Genomic DNA, 22005 nt, shown 5'->3' on the forward strand with positions numbered 1-22005 from the left:
GCCAATGGTTTTTCTGGAAACCCTCAAAAGAACAGAAGCACTCTTCTTGAGAAAAAGGAATGAATTTTTCTCAAAAATCTTGCTTATCTCTCCTGCTGCTGTTTGTTGGTATATGTATACCCCGAAGGTTTGGGTTTGTATTGACCACTTGGTACTTCGGGTGGCTGTGAGCAACCGGACAGGGAATCAGGAATACACAAGGCATCAGAGCTCTGGCTTGTCCGGGCATTCGTATTAGTGTTTCCCAGTTTCCAGGTTTATGACCGGTTTCCACAGGGTAAAGTGTGTGGTCCACCTCAGGGAATGATAGGGAATTCCTGCAGGGAGGGAACCTGTGCTTGGGTGCCAACCCCACAGCGCCTGGCACTGAGGAAGCACCCACAGTACGGTGGACAACGCGGGTTCTGCCTTCACCTTCCCCCACACCATGCCGAAGATGCACGGAATTTATAAGGAGTCATTCATATTTCCCACACCTGTTATTTCATCTTGCTTGTGCTGATGACGCAACTGTCTTTTCAAAACACAGTGCTACAATACAATGTGTATTGAGGCCCTACTGGCTCATGGCTTATAGATCCCATAGAAATATCTTGAGAACAAATAATAGGAAAGAGCAGCTTTTGGTGGAAACATTCTTAAAGTGAGAGTGTCATGCCAGGGTCTCTCCCACATCCTCTGCTCCTCACTGTACCCCCTACGAGGAGACAACAGCCACATGGCTCATGTCTAAAGACACCTTCCCAACTGGCCCTCTTCAGTGTCATCACCAGGTCCCCATTGAACACAGGACTAGAGCACTCCAAGGGGGATCCTGCATCTGCAGAGAGGAGCGACTCATGCATAGTGACCAGAGGAAGCAGTGTTTTTAAAAGACAGAAAGCCTAAATCCGTTCTCTATCCCTATTATTCCATCCCACCGCTCATTTTAGGAAAGTATAAACTTCTAAAGAGAAACAGAGGTTTTGTGATGTTGTAGCATCACAGAGATTGAGCCACACACCCAGTAAAAGGAGTGCAAGAAATCATGAAAACTTATTTGCCATCCATTGGACTGGGTGTGCTTGAGAGACCAGCTGCGTGGGGTTGACGGGGTCCAGGCAATGCCCCGCCCCTGGGGGAGTATCTGCCCCACTGCAGCTGGAGGTGGGAGCTTGGGAACACATGGCGAAACTTTAATAGGCATCCGTTTTGAGTCGTTTCCAGAGTTTATTCTAAAACGCTTATCAAGCAAATTTGGAAAAAAGTAGGTGAAGTGATCATCACTGCATTATTTTACAATAAACTTAAAGATGGGGGAAGCTACATCAGGAAACTATCAACTTGAACATCCATTCCTCACCCCCAAGTTCAAAAGCCTTGAAGGAGCAGCAAGGCCGCATCTGACCTAACCCCTCCCGTGTCTCCAGCACTGGCCATCAGCCATGCTGGCTTCTCTCTGTTGCCAGAAACAGGCCCAGCTCCTGTCCCCCTCCCACAGTGCTCTTTGTGCCTGGAAAGCTCCCCCCTTCCCATTCCAGGTCCTCGGTAGGCTTGTGTGAGCACCGCTGGATGAAGACCACAGTCACTCTGCTGTATCACAGCCTCATGGCACCTGGCACCGTCCTCCAAATCATTCACACACGTCCCTTCATTCTCAAGCATCTCCATCTGTGTCTGTGTCTCTATGTCCTTCAGGCCTCCTACAGAACACAGTAGGTGCCCAACTACCACTCGCTGAGCTAACAGCTGACTTACAGAGCCGGCTCCCTTTCTCCTGACTGTGCCAGGCTCAGCACCAACTGCCATTTCAGGCAGGAAGAAGGTAGTATCAGAAGAGCCTCAGCAAAGGCCCCTTCCCCTCCATTGACTCAGTCTATTGGCCATTCCAGCCGCAAAGCTTTCCTAGATAGGTTTTTACCTTTCCAGCATCTATAGCGGATAAAGATGAGCAAAGAGCAACTGAAAATTGAAAACTGAAACATCTACATCCCTCTTTCATTTACCCCACAGAAATAAAAACACAAGGACGTCTATGATTCAGTGCTCTGACATTTGGGAAAAGGCAAAACCCTGGAGCCAGCAGACAGATTGGCAGTGGCCAGGAGCTGGGGAGAGGGAGGGATGAGCAGGTGGGGCACTGAATCTATGCTCTATGACGCTGTAGGGCCAGGTACTTGTTACTGTACGTGTGTCCCAACCCAAAGAACGCACACCAGCAAATATGACCCTGATGTGAGCCATGTACCTGGGAGACGACAACGCCTCCACGCAGATCCATTCAGTGTGACAAATGCACCATCTGGTGGGGATGTTGGTGGTGGGTGCTGTGGGTGGGCAGGAGGTAAGTGGGAAATCCTTCTACCTTCTCCTTCGTTTTGCTGTAAACTTAAAACTGCTTTTAAAAAATATATAGTGTTTTTTAAAATGCAAGGACACCAGTACTTACTGAAGCATTATTCACAGTGACCAAAGGTGGAGCTCAATTAAATGCTTTTTAAGGGGGAGAACCCAATAAATTCGGTTCACAGAAGACTAGAAGAACAGAGAATTTTACTATTCTGCTTTCAGAACAATGTAGCAGGCCCTGTCCTCTGTGTCCCCAGCTTGCGGGTGAGCCCCCGTGCCAGGAGCACCCCCCGAGCACCAGCATGCACGTGCTGAGAGCCGCCAGCCACGCGCAGTTACACACACCCGTGCAGGATGCAGGGATGGTCTCAGAAGGGACGAGCGGAAACGACAAGCAAAGAACAAAAAGGGAAAGTTTGAAAAGCAGCATTATGATGTGACCCATTAATGCACGGATTTAAATACGTGTGTGTGCGCGCGCGCGCGCGCGCGCGCGTGCGCACATAACTTCCACTGGGTTTATGAGACAACAGCAAGTTCCCATTGTGCTGATTCCCTCAGAAACCCCCCCCCTCCCCAGAGCACACCAAACTTGTGCAGACACCTCTGTGCAGCGGGACATCCGGGGACTGTTCTGGATTAGGTAACACTTCTGCTGCACGAGCCCCCAGTTGCTGCTGTGATCTCACTCCATGAAACTTTCATTTTCTTTCCAGTATGTTTCTCCTTAGAGAAACAACTCTGCAAACGTTTAAAATTAGCATTGCTTTGTGTGCTAAAGAAAATAGGGTTGCACAGAAAGCCGACTCCAGGAAGTTAACAATCAACACCCTTTGAGGATTGATAGAACGGAGAAGCAACTCTGTCCTGTTGAGGTGCCCAGGCCATGCAGAGCAAAGGCAACCACCACTAGAAAAAGAAGATTTCGAGGGAAGGCATTTGCCAGGCGTGCACGAGAAATGACATTGTTTGAATGGGAACAATTAACTTTGCCTGTGTCTTATTTAAATGCCCATCAATGGAACTCATTGCTAATTGCCTCCTTTGAAATGTTCTTGGTGGCAAAATGTCCAGCATCATCCCAGCCAGGGGACCTACTTTTCTCAACAAGATCCTCCTGATTGTTCCGACTTTTACTTCACTTCAAAGTTACTTTACTTTTATTAAAGTTTGATTCCAGATCTTCAACTGTATCCAAATGTGTTTAAATATGCTTTGGAGAGTTTAAATGAGCAGCTGATGATATGGTTTTAAACACTTGTAAGAGAAGGTTGCTCATTTCTGGCTCCCACTTTCCAAGGACAGGCTAGGCTTTGAAGGTGGGTTTGCCTGCCCCACCCAGGGTCACCCTCGGATCCAGGACCCCAGGCTGGGGAGCTGCTTGTTGAGGGCTGGGGCAGGCGGTCAAGCAGGAGTCTGCACTTACTACTCCCCTTTCTAGGGCCCTCTGGTGTCCCCACACACATATCAGGACAGACACCAAGCTTGGGCTCCAGCCTTGGCAAAATGCCCCAGCCCAGCACTAGGAACCAGCACCCAGAGGAGGAGCATGGTCTAGCCGGGAGGAGGCTGCCCCCTGGTGGTGTGGCCTGCCCAGCACGTTCTACCCAGAGAGTCCCGCCCCGCTCTTTCCCGCCTTGGCATCCAAACAACCTGATGGCACGTGACAGTGATCTGTATCCTTGCGTTTATCGTAACTACCCATGTCCCCGTGAGCGGGTAGGCATCTTTGCTTTTTTGCCCACAGAGATGTTCTGTGCACTTACACACTTCTGGCTCAGAGTGGCTGTTCAGTGACTGTGTGCTAGCTGAATGGCCCGTTGGGACACAAATGAACCATAGCCAGAGATGACCAGAAGAGGGACTGTCCGCTGGCCGGGCATCAACGTCCAGGATGCCCTGTGGCCACCTGCAGCCCCATGGGTGCTCATGCTGCAGCCCTGTGCTCCCAGGGAAATCCTGGGTCAGTACCCTCACTCAGAAGCTCCAGTCTGTGGGTCCATCAGTGACCACGAACCCCATTTATCTGTGCACACAACATATTCATTTCCTGGGCTGGGACATCCCCCAGACCGGCTCAGGACACGGAGACATGAACAAACAACGTGTGAATTCCCAGGGGCTTCTCTTCTGGGGTTGAGGTGAATTGTTGCTGGACCAGCCTCAGCACACCCCCAAACGCAAGACTCACAACTCCTCCAGGTCAGACCCCTGCCACGCTTTAAAGATGCTGCTGCCGTGTGAACTCAGCAAATGTTGGCCATTGTGTGCTGAGGGTCACTCCAGAGAGGATCTGTGATGTTTGGACATCACCCAAAGAGAAGACAGGGTCAAGGTGCATGTTTGCCCTACCCCAGGCTCAAGCTCAGGGTCAAGAAGACCTCCTGATTATTGAACCCGCTCTCTCTCCCGTGGCCTCCAGCCTGGGTTTCAGCGTTCTTTGGGGGCCTGGACTGTGTCTTGCCTCCTCAGACTTAACCCGCTCCTGCAGGTTGACCAATGTGTGGATCGGGTAGAAGCAGACTTGCCTTCTGCTTCCATTTTCTCTGCCTTCCAATCCCTTGGGTTACTCTGGGAAACTACTGGACTCCCATGTGCAAGCTCCAGGTAAAGAGCACTCGTACCTTTATCCGTGGACATTTCAGAAGGGGAACGTGTGGATGAGCTACGCATTGTTTATTGCTAAGGACCCTGGGGGGACCCAACACTTGGATGGCGGGGTCTCCCACGGGTTGTCTCCTCCCCACACCTTCTCCTGACACATCATGACTGTCTCTGAGGTCACCAGCTGCCAGCAGACATGGATCTTCCATCTGTCTCGGAAATCCCATGCCTTGTGCAACCTGGGGAAACTCCCAGAGCAGTCAGTGACGGACATGGGCTTGTCGGCACTCTGCCCTCTATAACTGCTGGTCTCCAGCACGCCGCCCTGGCTGGGGACAGGCACGGTGCCAAGGTGGTGGGGAGCAGCAGGGCAGGGAGAGGGAGACAACTACCTAGTGCACAGTCCCTCCAGGAATTTGCCAAAACTGAGGAGGTGGAGGAAGAGCAGAGCTGGGGGTCCCTCCCAGGTATTGACGGGAGAGCCCCGCTGTGAATCTGACCGGCGTTTTCCAGGAATGAACTAGAAGTGCTATCTGTCCCACTCCGCCCTGGGAATTGTGGTGCATACCAGGAATGGAAGATGCATTTCCTTGCTCACAGAAACGTATCTACATTCACTGTGTGCCTGTCCTGGCGCTTCATGGACATTCTTCATTCTGCTCCTCACTGAGACCCAGGTGAGGAGAGCAGGGCACGGCCCCCTGAGACACGCGCCCGACTCACAGCACCAGCGTGGGCCGTGCTTTGCGCCACACCCACAAGTCCACCTCTTGGCTCCACGTCCTCTGACTCATGCTTCTCCCACCGTGGCCCCTGGGACTCGACAGAGGAGAAAGCTCAGGCTCTCCCCTACACTTGCTGAATCAGAAATGCTGGGGGTTGTGTCCAGAGGGGCCTGTTTGAAAAGCTCCTCGGGCTGATTCCAGAGCTACGGAACAGAGCCGCAGGGCTCGGGCTCTCGGTCCTGCAAGTTTCAGGGGAATTCTTGGGCAGGAGAGAGCAGCTGACGCCCTTGCCAGGAGCAAGTTAATAAATACCTCCCTTCTAGGGCACTGTGTGCAGCACTCAGAATTCCGAGAAGAAACTCTATTTATGAACACATCAATAAGAAATGCATGCAGTCTGTGAAAACAATACTCCCCTGAGAGACAGACGTACATGAACGTGGTGATTGGTCTAACAGGGTGCAGACTCCGTGTATATGGAGCAGCTCAGGGCAGCCACCTCTCCCCCACGCGCTCTGACGCCAGCACAAACCAGGCTCACCTCTCACGCAGAAACATACCGCAGTGTCCCAACTCCCCTTCTGAAGCCCCACCGGGCTCTTCTCCACCTTGAAGCCAGAGTGATTTTTCCTGAAAATCTGAGTTGCTTAAAACAATCCTTGCTTTAAGGATGACTATTTCTCACAGGATAAGGGCTGAAATGCCTACAAATGGTCTGGAAGCACAAAAGCCCCCAAATAGCCAAAGCCATCTTGAGAAAGAAGAACAAAGCATCACACTGCCTGATTCCAAACCGTACCACAAAGCTGAAGTCATCGAGACATTTTAGTATTGGCGTAAAAACAAACACAGACCAATGGAACAGAATTGAGAGCCCAGAAACACATCCATGCTATATGGCCAAATAATCTATGACACAGGAGACAAAATATACAGGAGGGGAAGACAGTCTCTTCAGCAAACAGTATTTGGGAACCTGGACAACCACATGCAAATGAATGAGACCCCTATTTATATCATATGTTAAAAAAATCCAGTAAAGTGGATTAAATATTTGAACATAAGACTTAACACCATAAAAAGTCCTAGAAGAAAATATAGGGGGTAAACTTCTTGACAATGACCTTTTGGATTTGACACCAAATACAAAAGGAACATAAAAATAAGCAAAACTTAAAGGCTCTGCACAGCAAAGGAAACTCTCAACAAAATGAAAAGGCAACTCACTGAATGGGAGAAGATATTTGCAAATCATATATCCAACAAAGGGTTAATATCTGAAATATTTTAAAAATTCATAAAACTCAATGCCAAAATATATATTTTTTGCTATATGTGTGTATATACATATAAAACATATATATATATAATATAATCTACATATATATATAATCTCCCATTTAAAACAGGTACTAAATACTCATTTTTTCCACAGAATATGTACAGATGGCCAACAGACAACATGAAATGATGTTCACCATCATTCAGCTTCACAGAAATGCAAATCAAAGCCACAGTGAGATATCACACCTGTCAGAACAGCCATCATTAAAAAGACAAGAAACAATAGGTGTTGGTGAGGATGCGGAGAAAGGGGAATCCTCATATGCTGTTGGAGGGAATGCAAACTGGTCCAGCCACTCTGGAAAACAGTATGGAGGCTTCTCAAAAAGTGAAAAATAGAATGAGGATAGGATCCAGCAATGCCATTCTGCATACATATCCACAGGAAATGAAAATAGGATCTAGAAGAGTTATTTGCATTCCCATGTTCATTGCCGCATTATTCATAATCCAAGATACAGAAACCAAATTTGTTTGTCCACTGACAAATGAAAAGTTAAGGGGTGGCCAGTGGAGCTGCTGAGTGGGAGGAGCCCCAGGAAGAAGTTTGGATTTGATCTGGAGGTACAGGGAGCTGGGACTGTCCTCCTCAGCCTGTCTCCACTCCAGGTGCCAGTCAACATGGTGCTCCTCCTCCTCGTGGTTCTCCTCCTCCCACCTGGTGCTCCTCCTCATGGTGCTCCCCCTCTTCATGGTTCTCCTCCTCCCACCTGGTGCTCCTCCTCCTTATGGTGCTTCTCCACATGGTGCTCCTCCTACCCCCATGTGGTTCTCCTCCTACCCCTATGTGATGCTCCTCCTGCCCTCCCGTGGGCTGAGGCTCCCTTATACCAGTTCTAGACCAGGACAGGGGCTCTGCAGGAGCCGCCGACAAGGACAAGCTCTGGCTTCCAGGCTAGGGGCTCTGTCTCACTGTTGGGGTGTGATGGCTAGTCTTATGTGTCAACTGGCCTGGATCTCAGGAGCCCCTTACATGGTTAAACAGAATTCTGGGCAATTCACACGTGAATCTGAACCCTGAGTAAAGCCTCCATGGGGGCCCGGGTAGGGCAGAAAGGGGAGTAAATCCCCTGTGCTGGCTGCTGAGCGGGGACAGTCTTCTCCTGCCACCGGACCAGCATGTGCATCTCTGGGCTCTGGCTCTTGGGAGTTCCAGGCTCAGACCCACAGCCCCAGCTCCCAGGTCTCCAGCATGCCCACTGTAGGTCAGGGGACTTCCCAACATCCTCCACGGTCACGTGAGCCATTCCCACAGTACACCCACCACACGCACACACCATATACACACACACTACACACACACTACATATCACACACCACACACACCACATGCCACACAATACACTGCATAGCACATACATGCACACATATATGCACACTATATACCACCACACCTGACACACTACACACTGCACACATACACTATATACACATCATACACACACTACACACCACACACCCAACACACTACACACACTACATACCACATACACACTACATACCACATGCGTGTGTGCGCTACATGCATATACATGATGCACCACACGTGCGCATGTGCACACTACATACCATGTACATGCACATGTACATGCAAACTACACACTACATACCACATTTGACGCACTACACACACTACATACCACACCACAAAACCACACCCAACACACTACAAACACTACATGCCACATGCATACACACACTACATGGATATACTATATACCACACCACACGCATGCACACATGCTACACACCACATACACACTACATACCACACACCACACATGACACACTACACACACTACATGGCACACTACACATACTACATACCACATGCATGCACATACACTATTTATACACAGTAAACACCACACACACACACACACACTCTATACTGCATACCACATAACACACATACATACTACACACACCATGCATATGCATGCCAGGCTGCTCCCTCTGTCTGACCCTCCTTCCTGTCCACTCCTGCCCTCCGAGACCCACCTCCTCTCTGAGGCTGGGTGACCAGCCCTGCCGCGCCCGCCCCCCGTGAACAGCTGAAGTGGGCACAGGTCTCTCCTCCCTGCCCTGAGAATCCACAATGCCTGATGTCCCACACCTCTCCTCACCCCATGCCCTTCACTGACTATGGGGACTCAAAGCTTTTTTGTGTCCAGGTGCCTCCTCCTCCCTGCTGGAAGACCTGGTGGGCAAGGGGACATCAGCTCACTGCGACACTCAGAATGGATGCCTGAGGTTTATCAAGACATTGAATTAACACTCCATTTTGCTTGAAAGTCCTACAGATGTAAATGCATGCATGATACCGTAAGCATATAAAGGCTTAGAAAAAACGATGGGGAGGACATTCACTACAATGCTGTGTTTGGGTAGTAAGTTTACAGGTGACTTTTCATATCCTGCATTATCCAGTTTGGGTTCAAGAAATAGGCATCAGTTTTAGAATCACAACAAGACATGATACAGAATGTGTTTATAACTTAAAAGATATCATGTGGCAAAGAAAATCATGTTGCATTTGGACACATGACTTTAAGAAAAACTAGCCGTGCTATTATCTTCATTCCACAAAGTTTCAGAGCAATGACTGTGACAATGTGCCTATGTCCAGATAATGTATGAGCAGTTGGTATCACAAATTAGCACCTTTCCAAAATATTTCTAAAAACTGGGCTGGGGACCAGAGTGAAAAGAAAATGTGGCTCTTTTAGAGAATTCTTTTCACAAATAAAGGTTTTGTTTTGTTAAAAGGGTGTTATAGGAATTTACACCATCATTTTGAGCAGCAGTGAGCTTCTTGATAAATACATTCATATTTCCTGGGAGACAAGTGTTGCTTTATAATCAATTCAAAAAGAAATAGCCTGTGAAATATGTGGAGGCACGTGGAAACCTCCGTGATAATCAGACAGCCAGTGCAGTGATGGATTTGGGGTCCTCCCAGCAACACAGCAGGGGAGGGCTGGGGCGTGGAAATTGTTGAAATCTGTAAGTGCCCACAACGAGGTCACTTCGCCCACCTGGGAATCCTCTGGCCACGTGGACAATTTGGGGAACGTGTTGAAACCAACCTTAGAATCTGGCGAGGTTCCTTGCTGAGCTGGCCCGCTCTGAATCCGTCCTCACAGCTCCAGGGCCAAGTTCTGTGCACAGATCCTGCAGTGCACCCTTCCAAAAACTCCATGAAATCAAAGCTTTCCTCATATTAACACTGAGAGACTATTTGCCTTTTTCTCTCTTCTCTTTTGTGTGCAGTGGAACTCTCCCAAGGTCACAGGGTGATTGATATCATAGCAGACTGAAGGCAGAATGGGAATCTTAATAGATACTAAAGAACCTTAATAGGTAGGCATTAGAGATATCTGAAAATGTAAAACAGCGTCCCTCTTCTCATCAAATATTTTTAATTTTGGAAAATATAGGTATTTTTTAAAAGATGTAATTGATACTAGCATGTAATGGCTTATTAGTCTTATTTATAAATAAATTAATAGTTTTCAATTTCCTTAATCTTTAGGATGATGAATATCTATAGCCATAACCTGCAAAAACAAAAATCTGTGGGATCCTCCATAATTTTTACTGACAGAGAAGAGGGCTGACACCAAACCTTCCACTACTGGTCTTGTAGTACAAGTAACAACGAAGTGGTTCTTTAGTGGGTTCGATCCATCCGGGCCTGAGTGATGCATGTGTTTGGGCGCAGGTGTGGTGGCTTTGCACGGTGGTGACGGCCAGACTGGACTACCTCTACCTGAGCCCCACGTGCAGCGCGGTTGTGGTCGTGGCCCCACAGACAGGACCCCCAGTGGCAGCAGCTCACGTGGGGCCCTTACCTGCCAACTCCCGTCGTGAGCGCTGGCTACCGCCCACCTTCCGTGTGTAGCTCCTGGATGAGAGGCTCTGATGTCCGTGGGATGCACACTCCAGGAGGCCGGAGGCAACAAGGACAGACAAGCATCCTCATCTACTCTTATGGGGTCAGGATGTGTCCCTTCTGCCATCTGCCTTTGTATCTGCTTTGTGCCGGCCGCATGTCCCACAGCAACATGAAGACAGCTGCCTGGGCCAGCGGCAACAGCTGCAAGTCCTGGGATAGCCACCTGTTTGTCAGCCCCTCAGGGTCGGCGGGGCAGCCACCAGAGCCAGCTGACGGCGGGACAAAGAGCCCGCACAGACACAGGAAGGCGTGGAGGGAGGCTGTCTGGGAAGACAGGACACGCTGGGGCGCCTGGTGTCCCCTATCCCCCCAGAGGTTGCCATGACCAGAGTGTCGCCTGCAGGGCCATGCCGTGCAGGAGAGCCTCCAGCAGGCTGCTCTGAAACCACAGCCCTGGCTGTTAGGCCTGGAAACATATCACTGGCGGGTCACGGAAGCTGGTGAAGAGGTACCTATGGCATCATTCTGGGCACTTGTGCAGGACAGATGGCCTCCGCAGGGAATAAACCTTCATGAGCACGTCTACGTTCTACCTTCCGGCCATTCCGTCATTGGCTTTCACTTTTGTTTTCTAGTGTTGCTTGAGCTGAGTACCCTCCGCGTGACCAGCATGGGTTCTGTGGGCAAATCCATACATTTTTCTATTTAAGGAAGGTATTCGTTATCTAATGCTGTGTGACAGTTACCCCAGAATGGAGCAGGAAACCAGCAAGGATGGTGACCACTCGTGAGGTTGTCTCTGAGAGTCAGGAGGCTTGGAACAACGCAGCCAGGTCTCTCTGGCTTCGGATCTCTGAAGATTCCAGCAAAGCAGTGAGCAGGGCTTCGGCCCTCTGAAGCCATGAAGGGCGGCAACATCCACTTCTCGGGAGCAGCCACGTCAACATCAGTCAGATGGCTGCTGGCCAGAGCCTCAGCAGGTGGGAAGCTCCACAGGACGGCTGACAGCGACATGCCAGCCGGCTTCTCAGAGTGAGCGAGCAGGACAGAGCCATGCTGGTGCCTCGTACAGCCTCATCTCGAGTGGCATGGCACCACCCTTCCACACTCCGGACACACAGAACAGTCCAACTGTGAGAGGCTGACACACGGGGCATGAACCCCACAAGGTAGGGCCACAGGGACCCTCACGGAGGCAGCCGTCAGGAATCCATTCAGGGAGAAACTGAATCATGGATACACAGTTCCCAAGCAAAACAATTAATTATTCTTTCTTTATATTTACCATATTTATTTATTGATTTTCATGGGGAAAAAACTGAGACATCAGCAAGGGAATATTACCGTTTCTATCTTACAGATAAGGAAAATAAAGCAAAAGAGATCTCTGTCACCAGTAACAGTGCACCAACTGGGTCTAGAACTCTTAGCTGACTGGGTTCCCCCCATTTCCCCATCACAGAGTGAGGCAGCAAGGGGCTGGGATGCAGCTCCCCACAGAAAAGGATCAGGAATGGTGAGCGGGCAGTGTTGATAAAGAAGGGCTTCTGCCATTTGAGAACTCCCACACAGTCCTCCGCAGCGACCTGTAGTGAGTGGCTCTCAAACCCTGCCCCCCATCCCTGCCCTGAACAAGGTATCCTACTGCTAAAACCAAATGGTGACAATTTTTTGTCCCTTCATATGCATACACAAATACTGGATAGAATTTTCCCAATTTGGGGTTTTTACCCTAGATTCTTCCTAAAGCCTGCAACTTGGTACCAATTATCCAACAAGAGCTGGTAGAAAATGAATGAATGAATAGCAAATGATGGTTAGAAAAACCAGACACAGCAGGATGTTCCATGGGATGCCTTGTTGGTAGGTATTTCATAATGTGTTCTCACATGTGCTTGAGATTACTTCACGGTATGCAAATACACATTCCTAACTTGTATGTTTCATTAAATGAATTGGTATTTCTGGTGGTTCACCAAGGAGTCCAAGACCATCTGGAGGTCCACTTCCTGAGCAAGACCACACCACTGAAGATGAGACTTCTTCCAGCTCACTACATATCCCACCTAATAAAATGCCAATCCTTGTCTTTCACGAATAAATATGCTGGGAGAAATTTAAAACATTCTTCCCCAGAAGAGTACAGATTGGGACAATGTCTGCCTGCTAGCTCCCAGCTTGCTTAATCTTCTAGGACCACAGAGCTCTCCTCCCAGTGAGCCATCCAAGGAGAGCTCTCCTGCCACCTGCAGATCTGCTACTTTCCTGTCAGACAACGTCATGGGCAAGCCCGTCATCAGCAACCCCGAGAGGCTATGGGCTCCTCCAGGGTAGGAATCCTGCACCCTTAGCTCCACACAGTACCTGACGCGGAGTACCTGGGCATGGACAGGCGGCTTGTAATCACCTGTTAAAATAATGACTGGTTCAGAAGTGGCCAAAGGCCTGATCCTGTCCCCGATGCTTTCTTATTAAAGCTCTCTCAATCAGAATTCCACAAGAAATTAGCCTACAGCTAAGTAATCTGAAGGGCTGTTTTTCAGTTTTCCCAAGAATGCTCCATAGCTCGTGCCTCTGTAGGAGGAGATGAGATAATATAATTTTTTCTTTTTTTTAGAGAGAGAGAGAGTGCAAGCAGGAGGAGAGGGGTGGGAAGCAGGGAGGAAGGCAGAGGGAGAGAGAGAATCTTAAGCAGGTTCCATGCCCAACACAGCCAATGTAGGACTCGATCTCACAATCCCGACATCATGACCTGAGCTGAAATGATGAGTTGGACACTTAACTAAGTCACCCAGGCACCCTGAGATAAGCTAATTTATGACATATGTTGGTTGCCTTAGTTCAGTGGGCTTTATTCTAGAAGGCATCCTTGTCAAGAAGAGCCCACGGAGGGGGGGGGGGGCACCTGAGTGGCTCAGTGGGTTAAAGCCTCTGCCTTCGGTGTTGGTCATGGTCCCAGGATCCTGGGATCGAGCCCCGCGTCGGGCTCTCTGCTCAGCGGGGATCCTGCTTCCTCCCGCCCCTGCCTGCCTCTCTGCCTACTTGTGATGTCTGTCAAATAAATAAATAAAATCTTAAAAAAAAAAAAAAAAAAGAAGAGCCCACTGAGGTTTCCCTGCTAACCTGGCTTGTGGTGGGAGCACACAGGGTGGGTGGGGGGTCTCAGCTCTGCCTGAGAGGGAACACGGATCCACGCTCGCTCCCTCAGTGAGCACAAAACCTAAAGTCCATGAGCACAGAAAGTGAACCCATGTTTGGCAGACACTAGGGGTGAGGGGTGGGGAGGACTGTACACGGCCATAAGAGACCTTTCTAAGGTACTGGAAATGTTCTAAAATTGGGTAACAGTGGTGACAGTTGCACAACTCTATAAACACACTAAAAATCGCTGGGGCTATATACTTAGAACAAGTAAAATTCTGTGGTATGTGAATTTTGTCTCAAAAAAGCACTGTAAAAAAGAATCTATTTACCCATAAACATCTACTGTAGAGACACTGAGCAGACAGATGTGAAAGGAAAGCACTCAGGATGAAGGGCCAGACTGAGGGCCAGAGTCACACCATTGTCCAAAACAAAGATGGTAAACACAGCAAGTAGTAAGAGAGATTTTTTAAGGTTCCCACTCCAGCAGTTTCCTCACCACATCCTAAAAATGCATTCAATTAAAAAAAAAAAAAAAAAAAAAAACACGGACTCCCTCAAACTATCCCCCCTCCAGGCACCACACACCTACTTCCAGTCATGGCCAAGCTTCTCAAATGTCTCCATTTTCAATTCCTACTGATCCACGCATTCCATGCAACAAATACGTAGCAAACATCTATCCTGTGACCAAAAGTTTGCTCGGAAGGTAGATAAATGAAATACAGAACTTGATCTTAAGAAACTCACTCATGAGTGATAAGAACAACTGTCAGTGGAAGGACCTCCAAAAATCCACATCTGCATAAAAAATCAATGAACTAACAACAACAACAACAACAACAACAAAAACAGGCAGAATAAGCTCCTTGGAACACTGGAATCTATGCAAATCCATGAAGTAACCTGGGGGGCACTTGTTCCAGAAAAATGCTGGAATCTCCTTAAGCAGCATGTCAACTTACCCTAGCCCATCCCCCATGGCCTCAGGAGGGTTAGCCTTTAAAGTAACAGTCTACATCCCTGGGTCACGCACCAAGGGGAAAGACTAGGCCTTATTTGCAAAGAATTGCTGTTATTTGATCTGTCTGGAGGGTCCCTGGAAGACAGGCTCGAAAGGTTTGGATTTCTGGCCTCACAATAAAACTGCTATCTAGGGGCCATTTGTTGAAAACCTTTCCAGGCAAATGTTTTAGTCACTGATACATGAGGTAGTGGAAAACAGATCACAATAAAATGGCCAAAAGGTGAGGGTGGAAAGACTTGGGAATGAGGAGCTCTGGGGAATAGGGCTTTGAAAAAACCCCCACATGTTTCTGGGAATCTAGAAGGCCACATGCATGCCCAGGGCTATGTAAAGGCTCAGGAGAGACCATAAGGTCTCATCTGTGGCTGACCCTGAGGTTCTGTGAAAGCTAAGTTAAGCTAAGGGACAGTTGTGGACCGTCTCATTGATTGGTGGAGCTATGTCCCAACCCAGAGCCCCTCAGGTGAGACTGGGAGGGTTTTTTGGTCCCAGTCATTTAAAGAATCTCTGCTGAATGATCAGTGGACCAACGAGCTAAGGGAACAGAGAGACTTCAGCAGCCGTACCTGACAAAGAACACAGACTTTACAAAACTGGTTCAGAAAAGTCGCTAAACAGGAGTGCCTGGGTGGCTCAGTGGGTTAAGGCCTCTGCCTTCAGCTCTGGTCATGGTCTCAGGGTCCTGGGATTGAGCCCCACGTCGGGCTCTCTGCTTGGCGAGGAGCCTGCTTCCTTTCCTCTCTCTCTGCCTGCCTCTCTGCCTGCTTGTGATCTCTGTCAAATAAATAAAGTTTAAAAAAAAAAAGTCACTAAACAAACAACCACTACTACAACAAGAAGCAAAACAATGAATCCTGGGGAAGGAGGAGAATCCAATGTTGTCCCATCATAATACACAAAGTGTAAAGGTTTCAACAGAAGTTACAAGGCATGCCAAGGAACAAGAGAGTACAGCCCATACACAGGGGGACAAGAATCAATGAGTAAGAACTCACTGAAAAGTCCAGATATTGGACTTACTATTAATAGCATAAAATCAGTGATTTTAAATATGCTTGAAGAGATAAAGGAAACACTGTGTGAAAAAACTAGAGTATGGGATGGATGGCCCATCAAATAGAGACTATCAATAAAGAGAAAGAGATTATAAAAAGAAACCAACCAGAAATTCTGAAGCTAAAATTGATACAATAACTAAAATGGGAGAATCAATAAAATGGTTCAACAGCAGATTTGAACAGTCAAAAGAAATAATCCATGAATTTGAAGATCAGACAATTAAAGTCATCCAATCTGAGGAAGAGAAGAGATAAAAGAATGAATACAAATTAACAAGACCTCAGATATTTGGATTTGGGGGACACCATCAGACACACCAACATATGTCTACTGAGATTCCTAGAAGGAGAGGAGAAAGAGAGAGGTAGAACATTTACTAGGAGAAACAATGGCTGCAAATTTCCCAAATTGGATGAAAGACATGGATCTGCTGACCAAGGAGCACAAGAAAATCCAAAGAGGATAAATTAAAAGACAACCACACCAGATATATCATAATCCAACCACTGAAAGCCAGAGACAGAGAATCCAGAAGCATGAGAGAACGGACTCATCACATGTAAACCATCTTCAATAAGGTCAACAGCTGATACATAATCAGAAAACAGAAAGGCCAGAAGATAGTGAGATGATGTACTCAAAGTACTAAAATTTAAAAACCAAAAAGCAAGAATTCTGTATCCAGGAAAACTATCCTTCAGAACTGGAGGAGATTTCCAGTTTCTGATCCAGCACAGAAGGAAGCTGAAAGCTATCATTCCTATCCTCACAAGAAGAAACTGAAAATCAACAGCCATTCTTACACCCATCAGAGCACTGAGGTCATGGGGCAAAGCACTGCTCAAAAAATTGGAAACAGGCAGGAGCCATGCCAGGTTCTCACAGTACGGGAAGAAAAATCATCTCATACTTATGGCAGGGTGAAGGGAAAATAACAATTCTGAAATACACCCAAAACACCTGTTCTCTTTTTAAAATTTTCTATTTAAATTCAATTTAGTTAACATGTACTGTATTATTAGTTTCAGGCATAGAGTTTAGTGATTCATCAGTTGCATTTAACACCCAGTGCTCATTACATCAAGCATCCTCCTTAATGTCCAACACCCAGTTACCCCGTTCCTCCATCACCCCTCTAGCATCCCTAAGTTTTCCCTAGAGTCAAGAGTCTCTTCACTTCCTCTCTGTTTTTATCTTATTTCATTTTTCCTCTCCTTCCTATGCTCATCTTTTTTGTTTCTTAAACTCCACATATGAGTGAAATCATATGGTATTTGTCTTTCTCTGACTGACTCATTTCACTCAGCATAATACCCTCTAGTTCCACCCACATCGTTGCAAATGGCAAGACATCATTCTTTGGATGGCTGAGTAATATTCCATTTATATACACCACATCTTCCTTTCCATTCATCTGTCAATAGATATATGGGCTCTTTCTGTATTTTGGTTATTGTGGACATCAGAGCACCTATTATTTATACATCCAGCTCTCAAGAAAAATTATTTCACTAGAGTCTAACTGATGGGATTTTCCAAAGCCTATCCCCTGGGGGATGAAAACACAACACCACAGCTAGCTCTTGCCTTCCACAGAGGAAGGGGAATACCCCAATCCAGCTCCTTCTAGCCTGTCTCATCTAAAGGGGTAAAAACCCAAAAACACTTGGAAAGGTCAAAGCCCTTGGGGGTGGGGGAGCTCACTAAAAGACTGAGCTCTAATCATAGGATTATAAAATATTTCTCTTACATAGTAACTGAGGAATACAAGAGAAAGAACTACATCTTTCAGGTTTCATTTTTTTAAAAAGTCTCTAGGGAAACCCAAACACACGGGAGAGACAAAAGGGATGCCAGAGAAAATATCAGCCTCTGACAGCTAAGGCCAACAGAGCCAGTAGGCTCAGCCTGACTCCCAGCCGGATAAACATAAAGCTGTGCACTAAACACCCATTTACCTCAGTTCCTTTCACCCAGTACAACATGTCGAGCTTTCAGCAAAAAAAAAAAAAAAAAAAAAAAATCACAAGGCATGTGAATGGACAAAACATAGTTTAAGGAGACAGAGCAAGCATCAGAACCAGACTCAGACGTGGAAGAGATAATGGAATTATCAGGCCGAGAGTTTAAAACCATGGTTAATATGTGTAATGCTCTCATGGAAAAGGTGAATGACATGCAAGAACAGATGGCAATGAGAGTAGAGAGATGAAAATGGTGAGAAAGAATTATCTTAAATAGCAGAAATCAAAATAACACTGTAACAAAAGTTAAAGTCTTTACTAGTGATCAATAGACCAGAGTGGCTAACAAAGGAAGAGACAGTAATAAACTTGAGTAAATGCCAATCTAAAATCCCAAAACAGAGACACAAACAGACCAAAAAAAAAAAAAAAAAATAACAAGGATGCGACAAGCCATCCAAGATCTGTGGGATAATTACAAAAGATATACCATGCCAATGGTGGGAATGTCAGAAGAGAAAAAACGGAGAAGAAAATGGAAGAACAGAAAAGAGAAAAAAAAGAACAGAAGCCATGGTGACTGGTAATTTTGCAAAATTAAGCACAGACACCAAAACACAAACCCCGACAGCTAAGAGAGCAACAAGCAGGATATATACCTTAAAATAAATCTATGCCTGCGCGTATCATACTCAAACTGCAGAAAGTCAAAGACAAAGAAGGAGTCTTGGAAAAAGAGGAGGAGGTAGAGGGAACACCTTATACATAGAAAAACAAGAAAAAGTTGGGGCGCCTGGGTGGCTCAGTGGGTTAAAGCCGCTGCCTTCAGCTCAGGTCAGGATCTCAGGGTCCTGGGATCGAGTCCCGCATCGGGCTCTCTGCTCAGCGGGGAGCCTGCTTCCCCTTCTCTCTCTACCTGCCTCTCTGCCTGCTTATCCTCTCTCTCTGTGTGTCAAATAAATAAAACATCTTAAAAAAAAAAAAAGGTGATCATCAAAAAGGAAAATACAGGCCAGAAGCTCAGGTTTAAATAAAGTAAGGAAGAGTGTTAGAGAAAGAATAAATGAAGGTAAAAATATTTTCTTTTTCTTATTCTTGATATGAAAGAAAGAACAGTTTGTTCAAAATAATAATAGGAATGACAAATTTGGTGACTGTAGTTTACCGCTCAGTGAAATGAGTGGCAGTGATGTTACAAAGGGTAGGAGGGGAAGTAGAACTTTGCGTAAGGTACTTGCAGTACTCATGAAATGGCACAGTGTTCCTCAAGAGCAGAGTTGGATTAGTTAGAAATGTACATTGAAAACTCAAGGGCAACCACTAAGAAAAGTAATAAAAGAAGTATAATTGATATTCTAAAAGAGAGGCAATTAATATAAGTAAATGTTCAATTAAAACCAAAGAATGCAGGAGCACCTGGGTGGCTCAGTTGGTTGAGTGGCAGGCTCTTGATTTCCACTCAGGTCATGATCTCAGGATCCTGGGATTGAGCCCCACATGAGGCTCCACCCTTAGCAGGGGGTCTGCTTGATGATTCTTTCCCTCTCTCTCTCTCCCTCTGCCCTTCCCCCTTCTTGTGTGCTTTCTCTCTCTCTCTCTAAAATAATCTTTAAAGAAAGCAGAGAAGGCAGAAAAAGAGTGGAAGACAAAGGAACAAAGAACAAAGCAGCAAATTAAAACAGAAACAAATATGGCCAATGTTAATCAAACTATATAAATTACCCTTTTAAACATCCATGATCAAAATATACCAAATAAGGGCGCCTGGGTGGCTCAGTGGGTTAAGCCGCTGCCTTCGGCTCAGGTCATGATCTCAGGGTCCTGGGATCGAGTCCCATGTCGGGCTCTCTGCTCAGCAGGGAGCCTGCTTCCCTTCCTCTCTCTCTGCATTCAGTGAAGGCGGATGCTTCAGTTCAGGTCATGATCCCAGGGTCCTGGGATCAAGTCCCACATCAGGCAGAAGCATATCAACCTGGACTACCACATCACCAGGGCTTCAATTCAGGGTGCTGTGTGCTGAGTTCCTGGGGCTGGCTGGCTGGCAAGAAGATAAATTTTGAGACCACAAGTCCCAGGTGACCCAGAGCAACTTTGCAGTTGGCTACAGGACTGACGAATTCCAGCCTCATATCAGTATTAATGACAGGACAGAGTTCAGCAGCTCCATCTGCCAGACGGTGAACAGGAAGTTGAAAACCTCCGTCAGTCTCAACTGGACAGCAGGAAACAGTAACACTCACTTTGGAATAGCAGCCAAGTATCAGATTGACCCTGATACCTGCTTCTTGGCCAAAGGGGACAACTCCTGATAGGTCTAGGGTATATCCAGATCCCAAAGCCAGGTATCAAACTGATGGCGTCGGCTCTGCCAGGGAGCAAAAACGTCAATGCAGGTGGATGCCAGCCTGGTCTGGGACTGGAATTTCCAACATAAATGAATGCCAGACGGTTGTTCAGTTTAAAACTATTATGCAGGGGTGCCTGGGTGGCTCGGTGGGTTAAAGCCTCTGCTTCGGCTCGGGTCATGATCCCGGGTCCTGGGATCAAGCCCTGCATCAGGGTCTCTGCTCGACAGGGAGCCTGCTTCCTCCTCTCTCTCTGCCTGCCTCTCTGCCTACTTGTGATCTCTGTCTGTCAAATAAATAAATAAAATCTTTAAGAAAAAAAAAAAACTATTAAAAAGCAGCATAGCTAACTTTGGAACTTAGTGTCCCTTTTAATATTGTATGTCCAGCATGCAATTTTGCTGAACATCATGTTAGAGGGCCAGGTTCAAGATGATTTAGCTTGAAGGTTACAAAGGCACATAAGGAATTGGATTCCAAAAACGTCCTTTCACATGTAGTCTTGGGGGGAACTTGGTGACTGCTCCAAAGAGCTCAGGTTTCTTCTTTAGAGAAACGGCTGCCAGTGGAAGCTGATAACACGTAGGCACTTTGTAAATCTATATTGAGTTAATGAATAAAATTGTGACTTTCTGAGAATCAAACTGGGTTTCTTGCCCAGAAAAAGGAGAGGCTCATCGTCTGATGCTGTGCACAAACTCATCTGAAAGGAATTTTTAGACAGAATCTTCATGACCTCTTTCTACCCTACATCACCACCTCCTACTCCATCCTCCTCAACGTGGGAAAAAAGGGAAAGTAGCTGTTTCCTCTGTGCCATTTGGGGTAGAGAAGGTGGATGTGATGAAGGCCATGACTCGGGACTTAATTCTCTCTCTCATTGATCTGCTGCCCTTGCGCCAGGGTCTGACATAGCTGCCAAGAGCTCCGGCTGCAAGGTGGAAAGACCGTCTGTCACTGCAGTCACATGGTGACAACTCTTGGGATCTAAAGCAGACTTCTGTTGCATGACCGCCACTCAGCTGGCTTTTTAGAAGTTTAGTGAGTTCCTTTTAGTCTTCCCTTTTGTTTGGAATTAGACCCTCCCCCTTCAAATGCTTGAATTATCATCACTTAAAATAAAACTCGGATAAAATATTGAAACTAGAGGACAGCCTCAGGATGGTCGCTCTCACCACTCCTACTCAACATGGTACTAGAGGTCCCATCTAGAGCAATCAAGCAAAATAAAGAAATAAAAGGTATTCCAACTAGAAATTTGGCATTATTTTCAAATGATGTGATCTTGTATATTGAAAATCTTAGACTCGATAAAAAAAAAAGAAAGAAAATCCCAGACTCAACTAAAAAACTATTAGATCTAAGCAATGAATTCAGCAAAGCTGTAGGCTTTGAAATCAATACACAGAAACAAGTTGCATTTCTATACACTAACAATGAAATATCTGAAAAAAATAAAACTATCCCATTTACAATAGCAATACAAACAACAAAACACCTAGAAATAAATTTAACTAAGGAAGTGAAATTTTGATACAATGAAAACTACATGACTTGGTTGACAGAA

General features: G+C 46.6%; 1 pseudogene; it reads left to right on the top strand.

The window, feature by feature from the left end:
• Window positions 1-20527, top strand: part of LOC125083713 (voltage-dependent anion-selective channel protein 1-like) — a 198633-nt pseudogene extending 178106 nt beyond the window's left edge.
• Window positions 20528-22005: the final 1478 nt, after the last annotated feature.

Source organism: Lutra lutra, chromosome 13 (assembly GCF_902655055.1).
Source record: "Lutra lutra chromosome 13, mLutLut1.2, whole genome shotgun sequence".
In the NCBI taxonomy this organism is placed as follows: domain Eukaryota; kingdom Metazoa; phylum Chordata; class Mammalia; order Carnivora; family Mustelidae; genus Lutra; species Lutra lutra.